Source organism: Xiphias gladius, chromosome 24 (assembly GCF_016859285.1).
Source record: "Xiphias gladius isolate SHS-SW01 ecotype Sanya breed wild chromosome 24, ASM1685928v1, whole genome shotgun sequence".
NCBI lineage: Eukaryota > Metazoa > Chordata > Actinopteri > Istiophoriformes > Xiphiidae > Xiphias > Xiphias gladius.
This window is the reverse complement of record NC_053423.1, coordinates 3,412,236-3,431,229: the sequence shown is the minus strand read 5'-3', so window position 1 is coordinate 3,431,229 and position 18,994 is coordinate 3,412,236. Positions and strand designations below refer to the sequence as shown.

The 18,994-nt window shown below is 38.1% G+C and overlaps 1 protein-coding gene across 7 annotated transcripts in view; it reads right to left on the bottom strand.

Annotated features, from left to right (window-relative positions):
* thrb (thyroid hormone receptor beta) overlaps positions 1-18,994 on the bottom strand; it is a 123,048-nt gene that overhangs the window by 49,602 nt on the left and 54,452 nt on the right. For all 7 annotated transcript variants that reach the window (XM_040121271.1, XM_040121270.1, XM_040121276.1 and 4 more), the window contains one exon: positions 891-957. The gene's annotated coding sequence lies outside the window, so the exon portion shown is untranslated. The remainder of the gene's footprint in view (positions 1-890; positions 958-18,994) is intronic.

The following is an 18,994-nucleotide window of genomic DNA, read 5'->3' as shown; positions in this document are numbered from 1 at the left end:
GACATTACTGTTTTGGTTCACTCTCCCGCTCTCATAGCATTGTTTTTGGCTGGATCTGGCTGTGTATAAAAGCGACTGTTTGCAATCACTAACAACACATCAATTCAAAAGAGAAAAATATATCAGTGTTGTGTTCACAAATTGCCTCCATATAGCCAAAAAAAAAATCAGTTACTGTAGGTTTAATTTAGGTATTTGTATCATGACACCACTGTGCTGGATGTCAATCTTACATTATTCATCAGAAATCAGTTTCTTGGGGAATCCCTGTAGTGCTTTATCTCTTTTTTTTTTTTTTTTTAAACAAAATTTTGGTGTCCAAACAAATAATTTTAAGCCAACTGTAATTAAAAACTATCACTTAGTTAGTGAAGATTTTGTTCTACATGGGTTTGGTCTGAGTTTATTGGACTTAACATCATTTTGATTATTTTGTATGTCATGTTGCATACATTTATAGCATGTATTTGCAATTTGCAATTTACAATTTACTGGAGACATATTCTTATTAATATAATATTGATTTTAATTTTAACCAAAATTGCACCCATAAGACAAGAAACAGAATAAACGCAGATAACCTTTCGGGCACATAATGATATAGTCTGGAATGTAACCAAGATTTTCACTTCATTACATTTACATCACGGCTTGCAACTGCTCAAGATGATATCTGTGTGTGTGTGTGTGTGTGTGTGTGTGTGTGTGTGTGTGTGTGTGTGTGTGTGTGTGTGTGTGTGTGTGTGTGTGTGTGAGTGTGAGTGAGAGTGAGTGTGTGTCTTTGTGTGAATGTGTATGGCTTGGACACAGCAGGGAGAAATGCTGTGCATTGGCATTCTGCAGGCTGCAGAACTCTGGTTGTGTAGAATTGAGCAACATGAAGGTCTTACCAGAGGAAATGGTGAAGTCTGACTCCAGGCAGCGCTGAGGAGCTGCTGAGCTCCCCGAGAGAAACACCTACAAAAACACACAGACATATATACCCCAGTCAGACTAACGAGCCACCGAAATGAAAATCACAGTCCAGCTACAAAAACCAATAGGTCTTCAGGATGGCTAGAAACAATGGCAAAATAGGGAGGCATGACATTAAAAATTTACCTAAAGAACTAGGTGGGCTTTAAAGTTTAAAAGCTTCACATTGATGAGGGCAAAGACATTAAGAACACCTACACACCTACAATCCAGGTTTATCATTAGAAGAAATTTAAAGGAAAATAAACACTTCACATTGAGGTGACAAGTTTGAACACCTTTTATGCTGAGTCTGTGTGGCAGGATATAGTTGGAGCACTACATCTGGCTAAGATGACCTATTTGCAACCTTTTCCCTCAACACAGCAACTCCCACAGCAGCGTTAAAATGCGCTTAACCTCTAGTCGCTGCCACATGTGGTTACAACCACAAATAATTCCCCCCATTCTGCAGTAAGGGTAGAGAAAGCCCAGTTTAAATTTCTTTTCCCTTTTGGACCAGAGGGCCTCAAATGAGTGAATATATCTTTTCATGTGTTAGAAAAGAAGAGCATTTTTAGAGGAACATGGCCATAAATAAAACAACAGTGACAAAACAACGTGCAGGGAAGCAGAAACAAAGACTCGGGTTTGACTCAAAGTCTGGTTTTGCCAAAAAAATCATTGGAAGTCATGTTAAGTTCATGGTAAGATCCCAATTGACAAAGAAAAAAAAAACAGGAGGTAGTTTGATAATGATGAGATCGAGAAAGGAAAGCATTTGTTTATGTCATTAATTCAGTGGCAGGACGGGACTGGTCATCTCCCTCTGACTGACGGTAATCTCTTGTAATCAGACTTAATGGGCACTGTAATGGCAATGCTTTTCCTCCCTCCATGCTCTGCCTGTAGCACTCTTTAACACACTTGTCCACACACAAACAAGTGTGCACATGCATGCGTGCGTGTATATTTGCAACTCATCTGGGGAATGTAATGCTGTTCTTCCATCTGAAAGGGAATAATTGCTTTAATAATACTGTCTATCCATAACAATACAACATAATCAAGTTCTATTTGTATGTAATGCTCATTTACATATTTGCTTGGTTCATTTTCTCTTCAGGTCTCATTTGCATGCATCATTCATTTGCAGAAGCAGGTTACTCGGCTGAGTCTCAGCTGGTTAAACCTCACTTGCATCTCCTCATCCTCTCCATTGTATTATGTTACAATACAGCTAAATACGCAGTTTGCATTGCTCACTAAGAATAATTCTGGTTGATTACAACTTGGGTCTTATTTTCATAGCTTTGACCATTATTTCTATTGGGGATTATAACACTGTACTCACCATGCAGTCAAACAATCAAAAGGCTGTAAACAAGCCAACGGTTTAGTGAGATTGTCTAAAGTGTGCGAACACCGTTGCATTGCAAATTTTCTCTAGTGGTATCTCTTTTTGCACTTGTTTGATATTTTCCTGGGCCTAAAGGATTGTGCCATTTAAGCATATCTACAAACTGTCTCTTCACTTCAAGAAGCAACAACAGTAGCAAGGCAGACTGCATGTGTTAACAATTATTGCACTTGTCATTTTGCATGCATATCAGAATTTTTGATGTGATATTTATTAATATTTGAGGTGAGGTATATTTGTGTTTTGGAACTTCACGGTGCCTCACACAAGTGAGCTTATGAGACCTCAGCCTCTCTCCATGGTTCATTTCATCTGTGTGCTGCTTTTAAAGGGGCTGAGAGGAACTCGTGATCATTACTGAAGCTCGCCCCAACTCCTCTTGCTGATTATGTATTTCCTACATTGCACAGGCCGTTTCTGGTTTATGCTACTGTCGATGGTCACCATCATCACAGATGTTAGTTAGTCACACCCATGTGCATTAGTACTGTAGGATTGCTCTTGTGCCCAGTTTCAGGAAAATTGGGCGCTACTGTATATTTTGTGGTAAAACCAAAAATGAGTACAATAATCCCTCTTTGCACAGGAAAACTGTGTTTGTAAACTGTGACTGATGTTTACAACAAACAGTTTGCACAATATTTTTACCGATGCCCTCTCTGACTTTGTTTTAGCATTGTTGCTGTGTTTCCACATCTCAGCAAATAACTTAATAAGTACAACGTCATTATTACAGATAGCAGTCATAATCCAAATTCCATATCCTATGAAAATAATAAAAATTAGGTTAAACTTTTATGAAACTAGAATCCTCCTTCGATGCTAGCTGTTAATGGTGATTTAATGCCACCTTGGTTATTTTGCAAAATTGTCTTACAACATCAACACAAAACAAAGCTGAAAGACAGACAAGCTTAAAGTAAGACAGAGATATAGCTAGCTGTTTCAAAATTATTTTCCACCAATAAGTGATTCTGGCCTGTGATGCTATTATACAGTCAGAAATATCAGCGTATGTACAGTATTTTGTTGAAGAAAGACACAAGGAGAGGGATGAAAGGAAAGAAAGTCTGTTTTTGTCCATGAGAGAGACAGAGAATAGAGAAAAAACACCCACTGATACACTCTGTTACCCAGTTGCCATGGTGATTTGAGTTATATTTGACAATGTGACGCACATTTTCAGCATCCACTTTTGCTGTTAGTCATCTTCATCTTTTCCAGTGCAGTGATCTTAAAAGTATGAATTGTTTATGCTAAAGAAAAGTGAGATAAAATGTTTTCATGCCTGTGTGTGAGCCTGGGGAAAGTCCAGAAAAGACATTCAGATGAGTGCTGACAGGCTGGACTATAATGTTGTAAATGGCTGTGTAAAGGCTAGGTAGAATGGAGCTCCTCTTCAGTATTTTCCTCCAGGGGCGTGTGAAGTGGTCTGTGGGAAATAAATGAATGCAAGGCTTTCTTGTGCCTGTGATCCCAACTTGCAAGTCCCCACTTCATGTTTCCAATGTGATTAGTACTGTCTACTTAGCCTGCAAAATACTTCAACATTAACTCCCAGACATTAGTATTCATTATGAAACTTGCAGTGCATATACAAATAGAATGTAAGCTCTGGAGTACATCCGATAATTATATCTTCAATAATGCGATGGCCATTAATGCAACTGCTGATATTTTTGGCTTTTAAAGCTGACAACCATTCAAGCAGATGACAAAAAAAAGTTTCATATCGCTATGTTTCTGTCGAATTTGCACACATTAGCTACAGTAGCTTTGGGGCTGACCCTCCCCGTCACCTCTTCTGCAGCGAGAGGTCCCTCTATCCAGTTGTTTACAACAGTACGACCGTTGTTGTTGTTGTTGTGTTGCAGGCACTTGGTGTGCCTTTGTGGGTTTTTTGTAAAAATAGCCCATACAGCATAGCATGTTACAAAATGTTCAAATGCCCTAGATTACTATGACATTTTCTATTCTCTCCACTCAGGCACAAACATACAGAGGGAGTACCTCTATTGTGTACTATAAACAAGTAAAACGGAGGAAAGTTGATTGTGAAACAAAAGAGAATGTCGTGATAAAAATAGATAGTGTCAGTGTAGGATAGCTTTGAGCAGCACACAAGATACAGATATTTTTCACACTGGAATACGCCCAAAAGATGCACCCCCTCTTCCGGGAATTTTTTTCTTTTCCACAGTTGTAAATTAGTTGAGAGTCCATTTAGCCGCTCTAAAAAGACAATTTGAGACTTCACTGCAGAAGATAAGACCAGATTAACAGGTAACTGCTAAAAGCCCTGGAGAACCATATTTGAACAACAACAACAACAACAACAACAACAACAACAACAACACAGTGTCAACAGACACTTCCTCCCAGACATTTCAAAGGTCCCCCTCTTTCTGACTGTCTCTCTCCTCTGATCCAAGAATACTATAATGTCACTACTCTACTACTTTGCTTATTGTTTGAATGTGTACATTTGTATTCTTACTTATATTAAAGATTTACTACCATTTATAGCTAAATTGTACCTAGCTTTAAACTTATGTATGAATATTTCCATAACCGTTAGAGATAAACATATGATCCGGTCTCATTGTAGTCACCTGGGCATTAGGATGCCAGATCTTTATTCATTGTAATTATTTAATAGCAAAATACTGTTATTAAGGAGCAGATTGGCCAGGCGTCTTTCTGAACCTCTTGCAAAACCTTCCCCATAAATGACCATCAGTGGAATGCAGCTTCGGATTTCCTGTGTTACCAGTGCTACTAGTGTCCCATTCTGTCTCTGCATGGCTCTGCTAATCTAAACCTCAACAGAATCTTTAACTTCACACCTCCGGTACTAAATTATCACCTTCTTCCCCGCTCTGGACACCACCAAACTGAATCAGCTGTTCCACTGACATGCAAGTACTATAGTGTCTTTTCTACTAACTGGGTGAATTCAGAAATTACAATTGGCTTCTCTATCCAAACGTGATTCTTAATTCACCACTGTTTTATCAGCTGCTTCCAGTGATGGTCACATGTTGCATACTTTCCCTGCTAAACTGTGGTTCTACAGTCATGTAGTCATTCATAGCCCCTAAAGCCCATTCCAGTCGAGTGCTTATCGATTTTTCAAGTCCAACCACTACCACTGAGGTCCGAAACTTTTTCCAAAGGCTGCTCTTTTTTGTTTGCTTTTTTTTTTAAATGAAAGCGAATTGTGCAGCCTTAGTTAACATAATTTTAGGTTACCCTGTGGATATCAAGATAGGGACAGCTTTAAAACAGGAAAAAGAAAAGTTAGCATGTCAGGAATGAATGTAATAAACATGGTGTTTGTATAGGCCTTGATAGTGTACATAAATATGTAGGATAACAACATTTTCCCCAAAGGTTATTTCGAATCACATTAATTAGTAGTCAGGGAAAACTACCGCAGTGAAAAATACCAAAGTAAAAACGTTAGGGTAAACAAAACTGACTTGAATCTGCTGCAGCGCAGAGTGTCAGCTAATGTTATTTCATAGATGTAAACAGCATTCGCTGTTTTAGACGATCTGAAAACTAAGTCTAACTGATGAATGAGGCAGATATGATGTGAGTCAGTGAGCACTCAGTTTCCATAGCAAGTAGTACAGTTCGGAATATTTAGAATATTCAGACTGTGTTTTTCGTTAAATTTTTTCAGTTAGTTATGATAAAAGCGGCTTGTGAGTTGCTTGTTAGTTATTCAAATAATAATAAAACAATGAGAAATGAATGTGATGTCTCAAGCAACACAGTGATAAAATCCTAAACTCTCAGATTCTTGATAATATCTTAAGTTTAATATGTATCATCTCAGGATGCGTAGAATTTTAAGGACCTCTGACCCAAAAACAGTGCGACCCCGTCATTACTATCACACCCCACATTAAAAAGTCCAATAATTCTGCACCTTACTCATGTTGTTATGAATGTAAAAATATTATTGACATAGGCTAAAGATTGTAATCTAATTAAATATATGTTAAGCTTACCACATGCATTTCAGTTTACTGTGACATATATAGCTCATATTTAGCTTCCTTATTTGTTATAATGAAGCACAGGAGGGAGTAGAGAAAAGAAAAATCAGCCTCTCTGTATAAAGAGTTTTAGTTATCACAATAGTCATCGTAGACGGAGGATGATGATACAGACAGAGGAGAAACAGACAGATGAAATGTGCATTTAAGAATGGATGGAAGCTACTACTCTCAACTTTTTGTGAAATTCCAAAAAGATCTTTCCACCCCCCCATGGCTGCTGCTGGACATCGGTTAAGAATTTGTCCTTGTTACAGTCTTGAGTCTGTTTATTTTTAGAGTTATTTTCAGCAATTTCATGTCCTTTTCTTCCGTGATACTGAATGGGAGAGAATACCAAAAAGATCCTTCTGATGGAGGAAAAATTGAAGCCTATCCTTCATCCAGGTCTAAGGCTGGTCCCTTGGTTAAGGACAGTGATGCAGTGTGGGAGGGAAGTGGAGCACTTATGGAAACAAACCATCACTCTATATAGAAAGCCACACCACACAACAAACACTAATCCTAAAAAATGACTTGCATATGTTACAGTTTGTGTGGATGTTCTGTATTAAATTAATACCAACCGGAGGTACCCTTACTAGTTTTTTCTGAGGCTTTCAATATTATAACCTGGTCTTCTTCAGTAAAGGGAGTTTGCTGAAAATTACTAATTACAAACTGATGAAGGTGGTGTGTCTGACACATTTGAAAGCTCCAGATAAACCTTTGACCTTGGGTTGGGATCATTTCGACAAACTGCACTTGTTTAAAAAATCTGTGCATCATTTTATCATAAACAATCTCAAGCCACTTTTGGAGTTTTTGCTAGAGCTTTCAACCATATGTCACAGTCTTCATGTGTGAAATTTCCTGAGGACTCCATCTTGCAAACTTGAATAAAATAAAGAATTGTCATCTCCAACCATTGATAAAAACCACGTGATCAGGTTGAAAGCTCCATAAAAACTAAATAAGTGGACCTAGAGTTGGGATTGTTTGCCAAAATTGCAATTAGACATGTCAAGGGTTTGCATGTTATTGTTTGCATATTGTCTGTATGTCAAAACAATCCCATCTCTACCTGGGCAGGCCGCCCTGGTAGATTAAGACCCGCCGAAATAGATAAAATAACTCAGTTTCAGTAGAGGTATATCCTACATTAGACCGCCTTGTTTCACTCTATTCAGACCCATTTTTGGCCACACAACTGTGTGGGCTGTGTGCGCTGCTGTAACTGAGGGAGGACTAGAGGCTTCTCTGTGTGCAGCTGCCTAGCTAGCATCTACCGATAGCCTGCATGTGAGGATTTTAGGGGACATTTGTAAATTGTTGCCACAGGAAATAACCTGGGTTACACTCTCTCCCTCTAAACTGCATGACTCTCTGCATGCACATCGGTCACATGCCATGCCACCAACCTCCACAATTCTCAACCTATGTGAATACCTATGTGATAGGGTTGAAAGTTGGGACATTGAGTTGGGATGTTACAGGATGTTACAAGGTTCATGATCTTACAATATGATTTAACGTACTAAGGAAAGGTAAACAATAATAATCATTTTAAGGGTACAACAAATTACTATATTTATTAGTAATAGAACTTTTGATTATTTTTTTCTATTAACTGATTAATCATTTAGGGTTCTATTTTCCTGAAATAGGACACAGACGCAAACACAAGCAAAATGTCCAGGCGTAAACACAAATGGGCAGGGCCATCAATTTTTTTGGAATACTGGTGATGATAGGCACTGGTGCAAACCAGGCACAACCAGATGCAGCATTGCGCAACATGGAAAAGAGGCTGAATATATTAATTGTAGGATGAATACAGAATAAGCAAGTGGAGTCGGGGCAAGCTTTAGTAATAACCAATTACATGAGCTCGTCTCATCCCCTTTCAAAGAGAAACAGAGGGAAAGAGACCGAGGTCTTTAGAACTTAAGGTTGTTCTCCATAAACATGAAAAAGACCTCCCAAATCTAATCATCTCATCCTTGAGTATGTAAGTATGGACAACCTGAAAACATAATGCCTCCACCCATGGCTGTCGACTTAAAAAATGTTATATTTATCAATCACAACTAATTTAATTTAATAAATCTGTATACAGTAGTTAAGTTAACTATGTTTCTGTTTGCCTTCATGAATTGTAGTCCAGGTACATTATAGAAAAACTGAAAAGCATGTCCATAGCTATAGCTATTGCGTAATTCTCAGCAATAGGATGTATGCATATGTTTGTTGTCTTTTTAATTGGTTTGTCTGTCTAACTGTAATTGTTGTTTTTGATCTTGCTTTTGTGTTTAAATAAATAATCATAATGTGTGTGCTATTATGCGTGTGTGTTTACTACTGTAGGTACTGCTTAGTGGAAGACGTACAGGTTAATATTGTGAACAAACTGGGTGTGTAAAATAATGCATCACTGGGATGCTGTTAATAGTAGAACAATACCGAAATTCCGTTGCATCTTTTGCCCTACATCACTACCTCATACAACACACACACACACGCACGCACGCACGCACGCACGCACACACACACACACGCACGCACGCACGCACACACACACACACACACACACACAAACAGGCTAACAGTTGCTGCTTTGGCCTCTATGATATGAGTGTGGTTCACATCAGGACAATGCAGCGGCTCGGAGACTCTGTTTGCAGCAATGCTAAGTTTCTTCCCCTTTTCTTCGGCCTCATGGACACTATTTCAGGGCCAGAAGGAAAAAAAAAGCCCCCCCAAAATGGGGGGGGGGGCTTTTCAAATTGATGACAGCAGTGGGCGCTGAGGGAAACCAATGAAAGTAGTATATAAAGCAGCATCATAGCATCTGCCTGTCTTCCCCCCTCCTTTTTCCCAACATCAAAAGCGTGTGCCCATCCTGAGCCGACATAGCTCCAGATTGCCGTGGTGCATGCTGGGTAAGAGAGGACAACTCAGGACACATGCAGGGACTTTAAGGATACTGCAGTAAGCTGTTCACAATGAAAAAAAAAAAAAATCGGAAAGATGCACAGGGAGGGGCAGCGAGGGAAGGGAAAGGAGACAAAAATACTGGCAAGATCAGTGAAGGATGGAGGGAATTTTTGTTGCTGCAGCTTTTCTCTGTTTTAACTGTTTTTTTAAAAAACTTTTTATAAAGGCTATCATAAATCGCTTCAATAAAGCTGGTATATGGACACATGAAATACTAGATGAACTGATTATTTTTTTTCCAGGTCAAGGAAAATGGTGTGTGTGACTTTTAAAATGATTAATTGATGTTTCATGTAATCAATTCGATTACAGGTCAAACTTTATCAAAATCAAATTAACAGCAAAAATATAATTTTAAAGAACTGGGGCTGAAAATAAAAATGATTTTCATTATCTATGTTATATTCATTTTTTATATTTCTTTAAAATGTTGTGATAAATTGAGTAATCTTTCAGTCTTCCAAAAAAACAAACAAAAAAAAACAAACAAAACAATGGAACTGCTCTTTTTAGGGTTTCACAAATCTGAACCTGTGTTTTTAAACAGTGTTTATTAGAGCCCGACCGATGTATCAGATCAGATGCATACACAGTAAGAGCAATATATACATTTAAAAAAACAACCAAAAAACATAAATTACACTACGCAAGGGTACAAGATTACAACAAAAGACATGCAAATGTGGTGGTTAAATAAAAAAAAAAAAACCAACAAAAAAACAACCCAAAACTGATTGGTGGACTAAACATTTCAGCACTAAACATGACAGAAAACAGTAAAGCACACTGGATGCAGACTTTACTTTTAACATTGATCTGAAAAAGAAGACGAAGTACGAAAAAAAAGTGGATTTGAATCATTTTGAATCATTTAGCTCTTTATATTTTCAATTTGGCCTCTCTTACACAGGCTCTGTCTGACCACCACAGCACCGACATAGAAGCATCTGCTGGATGGTACTATATGAAACCCTGACCCCTGCACAACCTCTGTGTGTGCATAGCCATATTTTAGGTGTGTTAGTGTGTGAACTAATCTCACCACAAGTGCTGAGAGTGAATGCCTGAAGCAGACAGGGAGCGCTATAGGGAATACATGTTCACATAGCCTTTGTCAGCCCTGATCAGCTGCCGCTGCTTCCTGTCACATGTGACAATGAGGCTGCCAGTGTCCAGACTGAGGCTAGGCCAGAGGTAGTTTGGCCTCAATCTGGACATAATATAAAACAGCACAAAGCCACAAATCCTCATACTGAAGCTTGAATAGAAAATGTTGTATTCGATAAAATTTCTGTTGATCGACCCATTAATCAGAAATTTGTTTCAAAATTTATGTTTGTTGCAAGTGCAATAAATAGAAATTAATTGATCAGAGAATTGTCTGTAACTATTTTGTTCAAATTCAATGGATACCAATCCTTAAATTTGTACATTTGCAGTTCAAAATACAGTATGGCAAGAAGGTTTTTACGCTTGGTTTAGGTGGAAACGTTGGTGTATCAATAAAAGCAAAATGAAATGAACTGTAATGGAGACATGTCACAATGTATATGCAGCATATACCTTAAGTGTCCACTTAAGCTTCCACTTAAGAGACTGAAAATAGTGACAGACAAAAACATCAGATCAGTGCGTTAAAGAGCGATAATGACACTGTTACCTTCCTCAAATTCATAGATGAAACAAACAGAAATGTTATATATTTGATTTCCACTGTTTGAGCTTTGACTTGCTGGTCCCGCTCTTTTAATTACTGTGTAATTGTTGTGCCCTCTTCTTCTGGAATTGTTTAATGAAACCAGGTTGGAGAATAAGCGCCACCAGCTGTCTATCTTGAAGTGAAACTGAGATAAAGACTTTTAAAACCTTTTTAATAACTTAAGTCTATGATATCAAATGATAGAATTTCCCTAGGAAAAACTACAGATGTATACAGTTCATAGCCCTAAGCAGAAGCCCATCGTTCACCACCGACCAGCTCATGTTTCAAACAGATACTCCCCAATCAGCAGCACACCCACTGAGAAACCAACTCTGGTTATTGGCAGCTCTATCTTGAGAAACGTGACATTAGCGACATCAGCGACCATATTCAAATGTATTTCATATTTAATTCTATTTAAAACTGCTGGCTAAGGATAAACGTAAATGTAGTAAGACTGTTATTCAAGACGGCGGTAACAACACACGATTATGCCAATCGGAGGTTACAAAAATTCATGCTGAATCAGTGTGTTCCAGTGATGACATGTATAGCCGCATGTAATCATTCAACCGCTGGCTGTCAAGGTGGTTTCCAGCAAACAACGTGGGCTTTGTAGATAACTGGCGGACTTTTTAGGGGAGACCTGGTCTGATCAGCAGAGACAGCATACATCCCACTTTGGATGGAGAAGCTCTCATATCTAGAAATCTGACGGAGTTTATTATTAGACCAAAACCATGACGACCCAGAGTTTAGACCAGGAGGCAGAGTTGCAGTCTTACATGCTTCTCTGTGCTTCCGGTAGAGCAGTCACCCACCCACACTCCTATAGAGACTGTATCTTCCCCCCGACCACCTAAATTAATTAACTCAAAAATAAGCAGAAGAGGAATTATACACAGAAATCTAATAAAAATTAATAATAGGAGAATTAAATGTGGACTCTTAAACATTAGATCGCTCCAATCCAAAGCCGTATTAGTAAATGATCTAAAACCAGATCATCATATTGATATATTTCATCTGACTGAAACCTGGCTGTGTCATGATGAATGTGTTAGCCTAAATGAATCCACTCCCCCCAGTCATATTAATACTCACATTCCTCGAGGCATTGGCCGAGGAGGTGGAGTTGCAGCTATTTTCTACTCAAGCCTAATAATCAACCCTAAACCTAAACTCAATTATAACTCATTTGAAATCCTTGTTCTCAGTCTTACACATCCATCATGGGAAACTTTAAAGCCCACTCTATTTGTTATAGTGTACTGTGCTCCTGGCCCATACTCTGAATTTTTATCTGAATTCTCAGGGTTTTTATCAAGTTTAGTTCTTAGTACAGTTAAATTAATTACAGTAGCTGATTTCAACATTCATGTGGATGTTGATAATAAGCCTTAAAACTGTGTTTATCTCATTATTAGACTCAAATAACTACGCTCAGGTTGTAAATAAGCCCACTCACTGTATTAACCACATCCTGGACGCCGTTCTGAATTATGGCATCGAAATCGAACATTTCATAGTCTCACCAAGGAATCTTCTTTTATCGGACCATTATTTAATAACTTTTGAATTCCTGTTACTGGACTACATAACATTAGGCAAAAAAGTATTTATTATATGTCTATCTGATATAAGGAGGTTAGCTCCACGGTTTAACTCCCAAACCTGCATATTAAAGCAAACTACGCAAAAACTTGAAAAGACATGGTGTTCTACCAAACTGGAAGAATCCCACTTAGCCTGGCATCACAGTCTTTTTCTGTCATCTGTCGCCAACCAGTTGTGTGACTTTTTACATGATAGTTTTATTTGAGGATTTTCAGTCAGGATTTAGAGTGCATCATAGCACAGAGACAGCAATAGTGAAAGTGACCTTCTCACTGCATCGGACATAGGACTCTCTGTACTTTTCTTAATAGATCTTAGTGCTGCATTTGATATCACTGACCATCATATCCTATTACTGAGACTGGAACATTTATTTATCAGATCAATTTCAGTCTGTGCACGTTAACGATAAATCCTCCATATACTCAGGACCAGTTCTATTCACCTTATATATGCTTCCTTTAGGCAATATTATGAAAAACTCCATGAACTACCATTGCTATGCTGATGATATCCAATTATATTTGTCAATGAAGCCTGGTAAAACCAATCAGTTAGTGAAGTTCAAGCATGCCTTAAGGACATAAAAACCTGGATGACCAGCAACGTTCTGCTATTAAAGTTAGACAAAACCGAAGTTATTCTGCTTGGCTCCCAACATCTCAGAAACACATTCTCTAATGGTATAGTTACTCTAGATGGCATTTACCCTGGCCTCTAACACCACTGTTAAGAATCTATCTAATGTCCTTTAACTCTCACATAAAACAGACTTCAAGGACTGCCTTTTTTCCCTACGTAACATTGCAAAAATCAAGTACATCCTTTCTCAAAAAGATGCAGAAAAACCAGTCCATGCTTTTGCTACCTCTAGGCTGGATTATTGTAATTCCTTACTATCAGTCTGTCTTTAAATACTCTCCAGCTAATCCAGAATGCTGCAGCGCAAGTACTGAAAGGAACTGGGAAAAGAGATCACATTTGTCCTGTGTTAGCTTCTCTGTATTGTCTCTCTGTAAAATTCTGAATCAAATTTAAAATCCTCCTCCTCACCTACAAAGCCCTTATTGGTCATGCACCATCATATCTGAAAGAGCTCATAGTACCCTATTACCCCAGGAGAACGCTCCGCTCCCAGAATGCAGACTTGCTTGTGGTTCCTAAAGTCTCCAGAAGCAGAATAGGAGGCAGAGCCTTCAGTTATCAGGCTCCTCTACTGTAGAACCATTTTCCAGTTTGGGTCCGGGAGGCAGACACCCTCTCCACATTTAAGAGTAGCCTTAAAACCTTCCTTTTTGATAAAGCTTACAGTTAGGGCTGGCTTAGGCTTGGCTGGAACCACCCCCTAGTTATGATTCTAGAGAACCAGACTACTGGGTGACTTCTTATGATGCAACGAGCTTCTCTCTCCTCCTCTTCCTTTCCATCTCCACGTATTCATATGGCATCAATGCTAGTTACTAACTGGACTTCTTTTCTCTCCTGCAGTTTTGTGCTTTTCCGTCTCTCTCCTCTCTCTTCCTGTCGCTTTCTGCAAGTATTTCTGCCCCTGGTGCTGCAGAGTCTGGACCTGCAAACCACCTACTGCCCCCATGATCCTGCTCAACACCCACTGCTTCAATGTTATATGTCTACTGTGTTATGCCATCCCCTCCTCCATTTTCCCTCTCTCTTTCTCTCTCTTTCTTTGTCAACCAAGCCACTCGGGATAGACGGCTGCCCACCATGAGCCGGGTTCTATTCAAGGTTTCTACCTGTTAAAAGGGAGTTTTTCCCTGCCGCTGTCCCCAATTCCTTGCTCATGGGGGAATGTTGCGTCTCTGTAAATATAACTAAAAAGAGTCTGGTCTAGACCTGCTCTACGTGAAAAGTGCCCTGAGATAGCCTCTGTTATGATTTGGCACTATATAAATAAAATTGAATTGAATTGAAATGTTACAAATTCTGCAATAAACCTGAAGAAACAGCTGGAAAAGCCAGAGGCAGACTCACCAGAAAAATGATGCATTAGTTATTTGTTCAAAAACTTAAAGCTATCTATATTTTCCTGAAAAATAATCAACCTCCTGTAGTAATGTGAATAATGGTTGTTGTCACTGAGAAGTCCAGATTTAAAAGATTTGAAAGGCAGAAGTAGCTCAACATTGTTATGTTACAAAACCTACAAAGGAAGAGGTTGCTGGTTTCTTTTCACCACGACAATGATTTTTCTCTAACCTTAACTAAGTTTTAGTTGCCTAAACTAAATTAAAACCTAACCTCTACTTTAAGAAAGCCTGTTGGTTCACTTTAACTCTGCTGAAGAAGACACATTTACAGTATATTTGCATTTTTTTTTTGAAGAACAAAGAACAACAATGTTAATGTGTAGAGCTACTGTTTGTCTAATATGCTGAGCATTTAACTGACATGCAAATGTTAATCTGTAACAAATTTAGCCAGAGTAGTTAGGTGCTACAATAGGAATAAACCAATTTTTAACAAAATGGCGAGTAATATTTGGTGTAAATGCATAGTGGCAAGACTGCATAGATGCAATGCATTCATAACACACAAAAAGGGTTTAGTATGTTTCAAATGGGTCATTCCATGTCGAATTAACAGAGGTGTCCTGACTGAAAATCTTGGATTTGCCTCATACTTTATGTATATAAATGTCATTGTACCCAACAACTAGTGTGCAGTTTTTTTTTGCTTATATCTTCTTTAGGTTGTGCGGTATGGAGGCTTTAAAAAAGGAGTCATGGCCCTAAAAAAATTGCAAAGTGCCATAAGTCGTTACTTTGAAACTATCAATGCTCCATGCTTGAAATTTTCAAGGATAGTTTTATAATATTAGATGCCTTTAACTTTTAAAAAGGCTGGCCTACAGTTGCATTTTGCCAAGTTATGGCTTGCTGAAAACTATTTTAAAAATTCTTCCGTGCAGCAGAGTTTACCCTAAAAACATACATGCCCCCTGCATGTTCTAATTAGTAAATACACAAAATATGAAGTCAGATCCAAACTATATTTATTAAGGAATCAAACACACCATGTTTTACTACAAACAGACATTCTGCAAAAAACAGTTCCACAATTTAAGTAAGGTAATCTTAGGAAATTAAAAGCTTTGAAGAAATTGTGTCTACTTTAAGAGTTTTAAAATGTAGTGATGTCGCTTTCCAAATCTGTTGGAAGTGTATACTGCCTTCCAGTTGGTGTAAGAGGGACATGAATGATTTTCACAATATGCACAAGAGAGATCCAACAGAAATCCTCTCTCTTGGGCTAACTGTAAGTCTTAGAGGGACCATTAGGATCATAACTGTTACTTGTACATCTTGTTCCTCCTCCGATGTTGCACAAAAGTTGCCTATCCATCACTTTTGGTCATACAAGCATACAGCAAATTTCCAGCAGTTTGTTCCACCACTTGTGGACAATTCTCACTCAAATCAACAATGAAACTAAGGCCCCCTGGCACCCTGCTGACCTGCAGATAGTTTGGCATAAGTGGAACAAATGAGCAGGTCCCTCATGCAGAATGTCTCTTTGTAGTAAAACATGATGTGTTTGATACCCTAATAAATATAGTTTGGTTCAAGGTGCTAACTTCATATTTTGTGCTGTTACTAGTTGAACCATGCTCTTTCCAGTGGTATGATTGTTTTTAGGGTAGACTTTGTCATACATGGGTAATATGCACTATAATAAAATATAGGTGTAAAATCATTTTATTTCCCTTTTAATGCCTTATAAATCAGAAAATTTGATTTCTTTCAACCATATACAGTCTTGGTTGAAACTATTGGTATCCCTGAATTTTAAGTACAGAACTCTGAGTATCTTCAAAAATAAATGCAAATTATGCAATGCTGTATAATCAATATATCTTAATAAAATGTCCAATCAAAACACATAATGTTCCCCAGACACAATGTTTGTCACCCTTCACTTATATTTGATAGCCTTTGGCAACAATGGCAGCCTGCAAAAATTTCTTGTAGCCATCTACAAGATTCTTGCACCTGCCTGCTGGTACTTTCTGCCACTCTTCCACTGCTATGTGCTCAAGCTCTTTTAAGTATGCAGGAGTCTTTTTTGCAAAGGCAGATTTCAGATTCCAAAGGTTTTCAATGGGATTTTGGTGAGAACTCATTGCTGGCCAGTTTAAAACAGTCCATCTTTTTCTTTTCAACCATACTGTATGCTGGTGGATGTGTGTTTTGGGTTTTGCTTCCTCTGAAAGACACAAGACCTTTGCCCTCAAACTGGATTGTCTGACACTGGGTAACACATTTTGCTCTAAAATGCCTTGTAATCTTCTGATTTCACCATTCCTTTGACACAGTCAATGCCCAAAGCAGTCCATCATTATGACAGAACCTCCACCACATGTCTTTTTGTGCCTTTCTTTAAATAGTGGTGTCCCCCTTGGCTTTCGCCCATGGTCCCCTACTTGGTTTAGTGTGCGGCATATGGCATGGGCTAAAACCACCACTCCAGATTGCTCCATGTCAGCCTGAAGCCCTTTAGATGTCTTGCGCAGTGTTTTTCCACAATCTGCATCAGCCTTAGAAGACTCATTGAGTTTCTTCTTAGCACCACATCCTGTAAGCGTCTTAACAGTTGACTGGTCTGTGAAACTTGAAACTTCTTGAAAACATTACGAACTGTTGAAACAGGGATTTCAAGATCTTTGGCGATTGCCTTGTAGCCTTTGGGACTATAACATGTCTTGTAATAGCATTTCTGATGCTCTCAGGCAGCCATTTTGCCCTCACCATTATGAAAAACAAAGTGGAAACAATCAGCCCCTTTTTATATAGTAAAACCATCATTCATTGGTTAATGCGAACACTGAAAATTAAGCACAGTTGAGGCTTATTTGTTTATTATTTTGTTTGATAAAACTAATATAAATTCTTTAAAAAGGTGCCAATAATTGTGTCCAGCGTACATTTTACATCTGTATTTTTTATTTCACTACATTAAATGTCTTGCTGTTGTTCAGTAACTTTGGACATTTTATTAAATATTCTGATTATACAAAATTGGTTAATTTGCATTTATTTCTTAAGATATTCCAAATACTGTACTTAAAATTCAGGGGTGCCAGTAATTTCAACAAGGACTGTACTTAGTTGCTAAAAAAAAATGCTATAACATGAGTATTATACATAAATTTAAAAGAACTGATGTGGTTCAGTACGAAGATATAGTGGGCTCCAACGTATTAAAAAATTATCTAATACATTTTTCAGCAAGCCATAACTTTTCTAATAAGCGACTGTAGGGCAACCTACAGAACAATCCCTGAAAATTTCAAGCATGTAGCATGAACAAGTTAAAAATAATGACTTATGGAACTATGCAAGTTCTTAGCAACACTCATTTATTAGGGCCACAACCCCTTTTTTATTGCCTCCATATTTCAGAAACTAAAGAAAATACAAGCCAAAAATTTTGCACATTAGTTGTTGGGTACAATGATATTATTTACATAAAGTAACCTCTGATGTCACCATGTCAACATCACACATAGCCTCTGTTAATTCGACATGGAATGACCCAAATTAAAAAGTTGTGTGTGAACCAAACACATTTAAACCCAAAGTGTTTATACCTGTTCCCAGTTGATACTGGGCAAAAAGCTTGCCATCATAGAGATTGGTGAGATGCAGTAAATCATATGAAGGGCATAAAAATACACACTTTCAGTCTCTCCTCAAAGGCATTCATGATATTGCAGTCAGTTTTTCACATGAAAAGTGACAGAACTATTTGTGTGAAGAATGAAAAGAGAGCTTGAGAGAGAAGTACACATCCTACCTGCTGTCACACAGCCACACACATGACCAATCACTGTATAAAGTGTGTGTGATTGTTCGATTGTAAGTTTTCGACAGTAAAAAAAATGATCAGATGCGGTCCCCCAGTTCTGACGTAGGAAATATGTAGGAGGAGGGGATTTCATGTTGTTCAACAATCTTATACTACATACTTTCTTTGAAGCAGACTGACACCGTTAAGATTCTCGAGGTGCTTTAAGCCTTCTCGTTCAGTTAATTTGGTCCAGACAAATGAAAAAAAAAAGAAAAAGATACATTGTTACATTTTAGCTTCAGTCCAGTTCATGTTCTCACTGACTTTGCAAACAAATAAAGACCTGAACCCAGAACATCCCAACAGTGTGGCTTTGGTTGGATTTTGAACAGATAACTGCATAAAGCTTCATGCTTGGGTCACGTTTTAGTTGGATTATTTACAAATGAT